The sequence below is a fragment of the Solenopsis invicta genome, chromosome 4 (assembly GCF_016802725.1).
Source record: "Solenopsis invicta isolate M01_SB chromosome 4, UNIL_Sinv_3.0, whole genome shotgun sequence".
NCBI classification, from domain to species: domain Eukaryota; kingdom Metazoa; phylum Arthropoda; class Insecta; order Hymenoptera; family Formicidae; genus Solenopsis; species Solenopsis invicta.
In genome coordinates this window covers 27408808-27418333 of record NC_052667.1, presented here as the reverse complement: position 1 = coordinate 27418333, position 9526 = coordinate 27408808, and the positions used below count along the sequence as shown (strand labels likewise).

Sequence of the window (9526 nt, the reverse complement as noted above, 5' to 3'; positions counted from 1 at the left end):
CAGCAGCCGCGTGTTCCCTGCAGCGATTACGCAACGCACTTGGCCTTCTCGTGTACCGATTGTAAATTAGATCGCATCGTAAATAAATAAATAGTACTGGGGCGCGAGCGGCATCGCCAATGGCACACCGGCTGTCCGGACTCGCGGCGATCAAGCGTGAATTAATTATATACCACGCAATTAATATATCAGGCTGCGATAGCACGTAGCGCAAATATTTGCGCGTAACGCATCGCCGCGCCGTGAGAATTGCGACGCTTCTTCCGGAAATAATGCGCTCACTTTTGCGCGCACGATAAAATTTATTCGTTGATAAGTCATTTAGCACGTCAATGTTATTTATTTTTCCAATTTGCACGGCTGCGAGATTTATTCACGAAACAGATAAGGAAAAAAAATTGACTGATTGCCGATATCGAGCTCGCTAATCTCGAGGAATCTGTACGAGGGATATTACTCGCTCGCAAGTTTATATTTGCCCAAAAGGTCACGGATTTCTCATCGATTAACGATTAAATGATCGGTTGACATTTTTCATGATTATGCGAAAAGGGTAAATCCCGGGTTAGTAAACATTTATTATTCGGTTCAACCTGGAGATTAATTAACTATAATTAAACTAATAATCGTTACGGCATATTCCAAGGAGCAGGAAATATATTATTGGTGACTGCTTGCTTTGTTAATTTATTTCGCACAGTTTTAAGACATTGATCTAACGATTGTCTAAAATTCCTTTATACATTATTTATCCGGATCTTATAATCTATATTTATCACATACACGTACTATACAGAATCGCAAACGTAGATTACAAAATTAATTGACTAAAAGTTATGGTCACGCAATTGAGTAATGTCACTGGGTGTGTCAATGGGCACTTCTGACAATGAACGTTGCTTTAAAGAATTACGAATAAATTGCGAATCCCCGTTTCATCAGCTGTTTTTGCATCGGTGAGTGCGGAAGGCCGCAGCAGTTAGAAGAAGGAAGCCGAGAGAGCACGCTGAAATGGTAAAGATGCCGTCACATCAAAACCGCCGCATCGGCAGCCGCATCAGCTGTTCCACGACCTCCTTTCGTCCGCGGCGGCCCTCGGACGAGATTCGTCTAATGCGCTAAGTATAGCCGTCGTTGCTGCAATCCCCCGTACGCATCGTCATGCGTACCAGATCCGATCGAGATGACAATCCGCCTACAATCCGCCTTGGAGCGATGTGCGAGCGTGGATGGCGACATGAGAACGAAAAATGGTGCCGGTCGCATATTAAAAGCGGATTAAAAGCGAGGGCGGCACGAAAGTTAGCATATATAGTACGTCGCGTCGCATGCAAACGGTTCAGTAAATAATGAATAATCACGATGGCAATTGAACATTTACGATTCTCGTTAATGAAGGCAGGCGTGAGGACGGCGGTGAAACTAACGATGCAACGCGAGCATTCGCGCATATTCGAACTTCACTTGACTTGCATAACGCGCTTTTGACACGACCTCCTTGCGATTCTCGTTTCAAAATGTTGGAAACAATCGAGCACCTTTTTTTTAATGACGACTTCGTTATATAAACCGTGACAAAGCAGTTACATTAATCCACATGCTTCCGACGTACTTTCCTGACGGTCGATGAGTTTTTTTTTCGCGCAAGTGTTTTTACTAGGCAACTAATAATTAATATTTTTATCTCATATAAAAATGTGGGATGTGTAGGAATTAAAACCGGTATTATCGACTACATTTCTCACGATGTTCTGATAAGTAAACCAAGCAGACATAAATTTTCTGCAGCATTGAAATCTTTGAACAAAATTATACGGGCTCGTAGGCTCTAGCACTCCGATTGCGAGCTACGTGTTCATCGAACGAATGAAACACCGTGGTCCAGTTGCGAACGGAGTAGTGAACATTAATCGGACGGTGTTTACCGTCGAATCATTCAAGCATTTCGCGATCGATCGCTCGTAAAACGCCCGAGTCGCTGCAACAAGCGACCAGCATGTCGATATAATTCCACCTGATGAGAAAGAGACCTTTATATGCCGCCTTCATGTTTTTCGAAAGAGTGTGCGCAAGTAAAAGAGAGGGAGAGAGAGAGAGAGAGAGAGAGAGAGAGAGAGAGAGAAAAGAAGAATGAATGGAAGAGTTGTGCGGAGTTGCAGGAGAAAGGCGCGAGAAAGGAAAAGTTAGACAGAAATAATGAACAGTCCGTTGTTTTCCGAACGCTTCAAGATAACATGTAAATTCATACTTCAGTTCAGAATACTTTCGTTTTTAATTCTCTCCTTCTCTTTCATTTATATTCAAATTGTTATACATTCCAATGATTTAAGATGACGAATAGCTGTATTAGTCTTAAATGCAAAAAAAAATGTATAAATGTAGTTTTCGCGTAATTTTAATGCAAAAGTAAGTTTAACAAAATACCATTCGAGAACAACGGATAAAAAGATGACATGTAAATGCACAGATATATTACAAATCAACATAAAAGAAGAAAGATCGATAAAATCAAGATCGATAAAACTACAATAGCATCGAAAAGAGCATTTTAAAACATTGAGAGAAAAAAGAAACGGAATAGAGAAGAGGAAATGCATAGGAGGAGCAACACTTCACTAATGAATCGAAAGAGAAAAGTGTATGGAAAATGGGAAAGATGGAAGGTACGAGGGCGGAGTAAGAATCAGAAGCATATGGACATCTTACCAATGATGAATGAGAAGAAAAAATGTCTGACGAAATAAGGCGGAAGAAACGAGAGAGGGCGGAGTAGAAATCGTAAATGCAGAAATGGAGAGGGAGAAAGAGGATGAATCATTCAACGGATGCAACGGAATTAAGAAACTGGAATGTCAGCAGGTTACGAAGAGTACGGAAAGACTGAAGGAACTAGGAAGAAACTCTAATAGCAGATTATTGCGGCTCTCGCTTCATTCTTACGTATTTTACGTGCGCGCAGGCTCATGGTATTAACGCGAACGCTCGTTCTTGTATTACACCATTGCAGTGACAAGGAGTGTTACTATTCTGTCGCATCCGAATGACGAAGATGGGAAATCAGTGCATAGAGGCTGCGCTGAGGTGTGTGCGTTTGGCGTATACGCTACAGCAGTACTGAGAGAAAGATAAAGGAGGGGAGAAGAGGAGGAAGAGAGAGAAAGAGAGCACGAAAGTAGAAGGGAGACCGGGCAAGTCAGGACAGAAAGATAGGGATGAAAAAGAAAGAGAGAGGCAGGAAGACGGCACGGGAGAATCGTGCTCCAATAAAACGGATGGAGACCGGAGAGTGTGCTCTTATCGCCTTGTGCATGTGCACTGGCGGAATATGTAAACCACCGCGTGTATAAGCGAAGACGTGCAACATACACGCGTACCTATACATATGCGTAATCGCTTGTATATTACACAAAGAGAGAGAAGGAGAGAAAGAGAGAGAAAGAGCACGAGAGCGACACCTCACCAATAAGACCTAGGCGAGAGAGCTATTTGTAATGCAATAGTGAGAGCACTAGTGGGGAAAGAAAGAGTGGAGGAAGGTAGTGGTAGGTGGAGTATTCCTGGTGGGGGAGAAAGAGTAAGAAAGGGAGAACGGGAGATAGACGCGTAAAGAGAGAGAGAGAGAGAGAGAGAGAAAGAAAAAGAGACAGAGACAGAGAGATGGAGAGAGAGAAGAGGTAGATCAAGGGTATGCAAGAGAGAAAAAGATAGAAGAAAGGTGCCACTCACATCGAACCAATACCACGATCGCTTTACAAATAAACTCACGAACTCGCAAAGCCTCCTCTCCGGCAGAATATAACGTCGAGAACTCATGGCAGAGAGAAACGCGTTTTTTAGACCCTCAACCCTTTCTGGACCCCGGTAAAATCTACGGGGCCCACCTGGCTTCTTCTTTGCCACTACCACCCGCCACTGTTACAGCTACTGCCGCTATCACCATCGTCACCATGACCACCACTACCGTCGTTGATCGCCGTCGTGGTTGTACTCATTCGATACACGTTAGAGTATCGCTGATGTGCCACCACTACCAACGAGTGGGCAACCACCACCACCGCTGCCACCTCCTGCCGACCGTCCGGCTCTACCTCTCTTCGCGCTTACCTAGGACAGAGAAAGAGAGAGCGCGAGCGAGAGGGAGAGTGAGAGCGGGAGAGTGAGAGAGAGAAAGAGAGTGGTAAAGAGTGAGAGAGGGTCCCGGCTTTGCGCAAAAGTTACGACGGCGCGAGGAGCAGTGAGACACATCGCGGAGACCGGAAGAGAACCCTCTCTCCCTGAAGAAGTCCTCCGACGTAAAGAGAGTGAGAGAGAGAGAGAGAGAGAGGGGGAAGAAGAAAGAGAGGGAGAGAGAAAAAGAGAGAGAGAGAATGAAACAAGGAGAAAAAACGGGAGAGAAAGATAGACAGACGGAGAGAGAAAGAGAGAGATAGCGAACACGCGCGAAAAACATACGTCGACTCCAATCGAGAGTGTCACCGCTTATGCGCGCGCGGGAGTGCGATACGGACCATCACGAGGAAAACTGACAACGTCGTCAAGTGTCCTCCTCGCTGTTCGCCGCGTGTTTGCGTCGTGAGAACACGTGGGACTCGAGTATTCTTCCACTTCCGGGTATCCCGCGGGAGTGCATCGATTCGATCGGATCTAGTTGTCTATAGTTATCTGAAGCTTGAAGTGATCTCGTTACAACGTGCAAATTCCCTCGTGATTGCAAATCGATATATTACCTTCACCATTTATCCCCTGCTGTGAGAGACATACATATTTACGTTTTTGTGTCACACGCTTCTGGTTAAACGCGAGAAGAAAAGGATTTAAATGCTTTCGAAAGGTTTTGACAGCTCTAACAAATGGAGAAATTCAATCTTTAAAAGGTCATTGGTTTTACGATCATTTACAATTATTGCTGAAAAAGAGTTACAGGAGAGTACAATAGTCGAAAGGAAGAAAGGACTAAAGGAAGAAAAGGAAAAGAGTTAAAGAAAGGAAAAGAGAAAAGTACAAAAAAGAAAGGAAAAAAAGAGAAAAAAGAAAAAATAGAAAAAGAAGCAAAGAGAAAAAGGAGGAGGAGGAGGAGAAGAAGAAGAAGAAAAGAAGAAGAAGCCTCGAAGTTGAGACCAGGACTCGTTGCACACTCGCCGCTTACGTACCAGCGAGGCGTTGTGTAAGAGCTGAAAGTAAAAGTTGAAACCGTCGACTTCAACTCACGGGAGCGCGTGCTGCGCGCGCTAAAATCCGATCTTGCCTCCTGTAGGCTGGATACTACCGAATATCTCTCTCCTCTCTCTCTTTCTCTCTCTCTGTCTCTGCCCCGTCTTTCTCCAGTGACTTTCCGATTTTGTTCTTCCTCCTGAGAAGAGAGAGAGGCAGAAAGAGAGAGACGGAGATAGTGAGTGCGCGCCCGAGTGAATTCGTGCATGTGTTCGGATTCGCATGATCGCGGACGCCCGCGTCGCGTCCGGCGCCCTTGAAGAGAAGCTCCTCTGATGCGGAGGATCTATCCGATCCACGCGTGCCGGAGAAGAAGCCGAAGAGGGCGTGCTAGAGAAAGAAGACGAGGAGAGGAGAGAAGAGTAGTGCTCCGTTCATTGCGTAACAACGTTTTCTAGTCCGCTGCTTCGCGAAATACACTCGCGCGTGGTATTTCGTTCGCACGCTCGCGCTCGCAGAGGTGTATCGGCGCGTGTGCGGAGGAGTTTTCCGTCGTCGTCGGGGTGGACCGGATCAGGAGGACGTCGAAAACACGACACTCATTGCAAGCGAGCGAGATGCTGACGACGCTGACGGCGCTGACAGCGAGAACGAACGATGGAAAGTGATCGGTCTCGCGCGCGTTTCACTCCGTTCAGCGCGAAACGCGAATGTTCAAGGTCACAGTCGCTGGTATCCAGCCGGTAATTTGTTTCCGGAGTTGCTAGAGAGTGGTCTTCATCAACATCATCATTATCATCGAGTGGAATCCCGGTAGCATCACCGTGGAAGGATTCGACGCGCGGCATTCGCGGGCAAATTTAACCCGTCGTCTCTCTCTCTCTCTTTCTCTCCTTCAGTTCACGATCGACAGCGCGCTCGCTTTTACTTCGCCGCCTCGTCCGGGCGCAAGAAGTTTCGCAAAAGGGATTACAACACGCAGAAGAGAAAGGAGACAGACAGACGGAAAGGGAGACGCGGAAGGGAAAAGGACAGCGAAGAAAGAGAGAGAGACAGTTCGAGACGGAGAGGGAGAAAAGGAGAAGGAGGAGAAGAAGGAGGAGGAGGAGGAGGAGGAGGAGAGGAGAAACGGACAACCGCGATACGACAACCGTGTGCGCGAAAACCGCAGGAGGAGGACGCGGATTTCTCGCGCGGAGGACAGGAGTCCTCGCGACCGTCGCGTGGTTCGACGAGGAAAGCGTCGAGCGAGCCGGCGCGAGGGAAGGCTCGCTCTCTCGGAACGAGGAGAAAGAGGCGGAGAGCAGACCGCGGTAGCGAAGGACGAGTCTGAAAGACGATCCGGATGTGGCGAGATCCACTCGCTTTCCGCTCTCCCGCTCTCCTACCGATCGTCACGGTGCGTCGCGCCGCGCGACGACCACACGCTGAATCGGCTGAATCGGCTGAATCGGCTGAATCGGCTGAATTCACCAAGGCGGCGCGAGAAATTTGGTAACCCGCGCGATTAAGGAGCATCCCGCTGAATACGGGGAACCGCCGCGGCAGCGTTCGCCGAGCGGAATTAAAAGTGCGTTTAAAAAGGTTAGCGGGAGAAAAAAGGTGCCCGCGTGCGCGCGCGCGCGCGCGAAAGGATAAGAGAAAGGAATAGGAGCCACCTCCGAGTCCTTGAGAGTACCCAACGGGTAAAAGTGCCGCGCGCAGAGCCAGCCGGTTGACCCTGGGCAGTCAACGGAGCAGACCCCGTTGAAGTAAAAAAAAAAAAAAGAAAAATAAAAAAAAAGTTCTTCGTCGTCACCGCCGTCATCGTCGTCGTCGCCCTTTATCATCGTCGCGGACGTCATCAAGAATCATCCCGTTCCGGGCTGACGAATCTCCTCGCGCGGCGCGAGTTTCGGATGATCTAAATCGAGGAAGTGGGTTGTACGTAGTGTGCGTGCACACTCGCTTGCTCGCGTGCGTGCGTGCGTGTGTGCGTTGTGAGACAAAACCACGTGTGTGACATCGCGCGAGTGGGCGCGAACAGGAGAGCAGCGAGACGAAACGCGATGACGTGGAGGATCGTGAAAAACGGCTGATTGCGAACGACATTCTCGCGAACGACGGTGAAATCTCCTCTTTTCTTGTTGTTTTCGACCGGCGTCGAGATTTTTGTTCTCTTTCTCTCTCTCTCTCTCTTCGTGCGAGATAGGTAATTGTGTGACATCGCGAGCACGAAGAACGCGTACACGAGTGTGAAGTGATACGATATATAGTGCCGGTATACCTCGAGTTCGCCGCGAGCGTGCTCCTCGTGCACGTTTCTCTCGTTCGACGTTACCGCTACTGATCTGTTTCTCTCGTGCCAAGTGGTGGTGATCCATACTGCGGAATATCAATGTACGTCACGTGCCCGCAGCGTCGCCGATGTCACGGGATCTCGGCTCGTCATCGCCGGCTCGCAAGGAGAATGTTTTACACGTGACTCGACGAAGTAGTCCCGTGGGATATATACTCCGTCGCGTTGCTCATCCTGGATACCGCCACCGATCACGCGTTGGACAGCGAGCGCAGTAGTAGAAAAAGCGCAAGGTGAGAAAAAAATGATGATAGCCCGTATAATTCACAGACAATGCTGTGCCGATTCAATCGCGTAACGCTCTTTCTCTCCTTGGGAATTTGTTTCTGCAGAGACCGAAACGCCGTTAACGCGCCCCTTTCGTCGGCTACCGGTTAATTACGCGATTCGCTTTGGTCGCCTGGTGAAACGGTAGTTTCTGTTGCAAAGGGCGACTTAGAGATTAGTACGCTCATTGGCACACGCATCGCACGATACGCTTGTTTCTCACGTTATATATTCTACGTTCGAACTGGTACGAATGATCGACAGGTGTTATAAACGCTTGTCGAAAAGCGTAGATAAAAAGCTGATAAGCTTGTTTTTCATCAGTTATATCTAGGGCACAGACAAATGATTCCAACATATTAAGTGTTTTCTAACGCTTGATACATCTTGACACATACGTACACGGGAAAGTACAAAGTTCACGATTCAATTGAAACAAAGTGTGTACTAATGTGTATTGTGCACTGTTTTGGATAGAAGTAGGATTATTTTTTAATGCCTCGCTTTAATATTTTTTTAAAACCCTGGTGATGATAGAAACTGCACTTTCATTGCTTTAATCTCATTTATGACCGTCGCGATTAGTAACTTTTTAATTCTCATTAAAAAATACAAGCTTAGATAGTCGATTAGTAGTCTTCGGACTGAGTATACGGATGTGTAGTGGTTGTGTCAAAGATTACGACAATTGGAACGCAATTCGTATCGCCGTGTGCACGAAAGTGTCTAGAGACATTGCAACTGGGAAACACCCATATTGTATACTCGATCTGTTTGAGTAGTTCAAAGTTTGAGTAGTAAAAAAATGAACATCTCGGCTACTTCGGACAGTTTGAACTTAAGCAACGATCAGTCGCTATGCTGAAGTTCAAACAGTTTGGATAATAAAGATGATTGGAAACAAAAGAGCAGTTTTTCTTTTTTAAAATTTTTAAAAATGTAAGAAAGAAAAAGTCAAATATAGATTTATTTTAATATCTAAGCTTTATATAAATTATAAATTCGAGTTTTTTTATAGTTTTTAAAAAAATATGTTATTAATTTTTTAATTTTTTAATACATTTTGTTATAATGCGTTTTCATTGAAAATGCATCTTTATATTTAAAAAAGTGTGATTTTTATTTATTTTCGCATTAATCTTCTTTATAAATTATTTTTTTATTCCAATGCAATAACTTCGAATGTGTATACACAATATTATCAATATTTTATAAAAACATTCAAACTATTTGACGTTTGTTCTTTTGAACTATCCAAATTATTCAATTTGGATAGTTCCGACATTTCCGAGTCTTAGTTATGTTCTGCAGACTATAATTATGTCCATGAATAATTGTGTTAATTTTATCACGTTCGGCGATTCGAATGATTCAGAACATGTTGTCTCGCTGTGTGGAGATTTAAAAACAGATTAGTTTCAAAGTTGTTCAAGCGTGTAGAAAACAATTCTGATGGTTCTGCATAATTGCTGATTCATAATATTTCAATAGTATATCAGTGCAGAGACAATTAACGAGATAAAGAGGAGATATACGAGTAAGGATAAATCGTGCTACGACGTCCAAGTTAAAACAACTTGATTTTTCTATTGTCGCTCAATATTTTGATGGAATTTCTCTCGCTACACTAGTTCGGCGTGCTTAAGCGATGGTTAAGGATGATCGATGATGCAATGTTGACATAAGCGTTGGAAAATGTTTGCACTTACTTTTACGGATATGATACGATAAAGTGAAACGATACAGGTATTGATCTGTGACGACGCTAAT

The 9526-nt window shown here is 45.4% G+C and overlaps 1 protein-coding gene and 1 long non-coding RNA gene across 3 annotated transcripts in view; one reads left to right on the top strand and one right to left on the bottom strand.

The window, feature by feature from the left end:
• Positions 1-660: 660 nt before the first annotated feature.
• On the bottom strand, positions 661-3898 carry LOC113003432. Its single transcript, XR_003268471.2, has 2 exons — positions 3766-3898; positions 661-1195 (listed from the first exon to the last, which is right to left on the bottom strand). It is a non-coding gene; the product is annotated as an uncharacterized LOC113003432 (long non-coding RNA).
• A 333-nt stretch (positions 3899-4231) lies between these two features.
• The window catches only part of LOC105196366 (transcription factor Ken 2), a 39332-nt gene continuing 34037 nt past the window's right edge, over positions 4232-9526 (top strand). Inside the window, exon 1 of one of the 2 annotated variants that reach the window (XM_039448399.1) lies at positions 4232-7722. The gene's annotated coding sequence lies outside the window, so the exon portion shown is untranslated. The remainder of the gene's footprint in view (positions 7723-9526) is intronic. The other variant, XM_011162285.3, reaches the window with a different exon arrangement.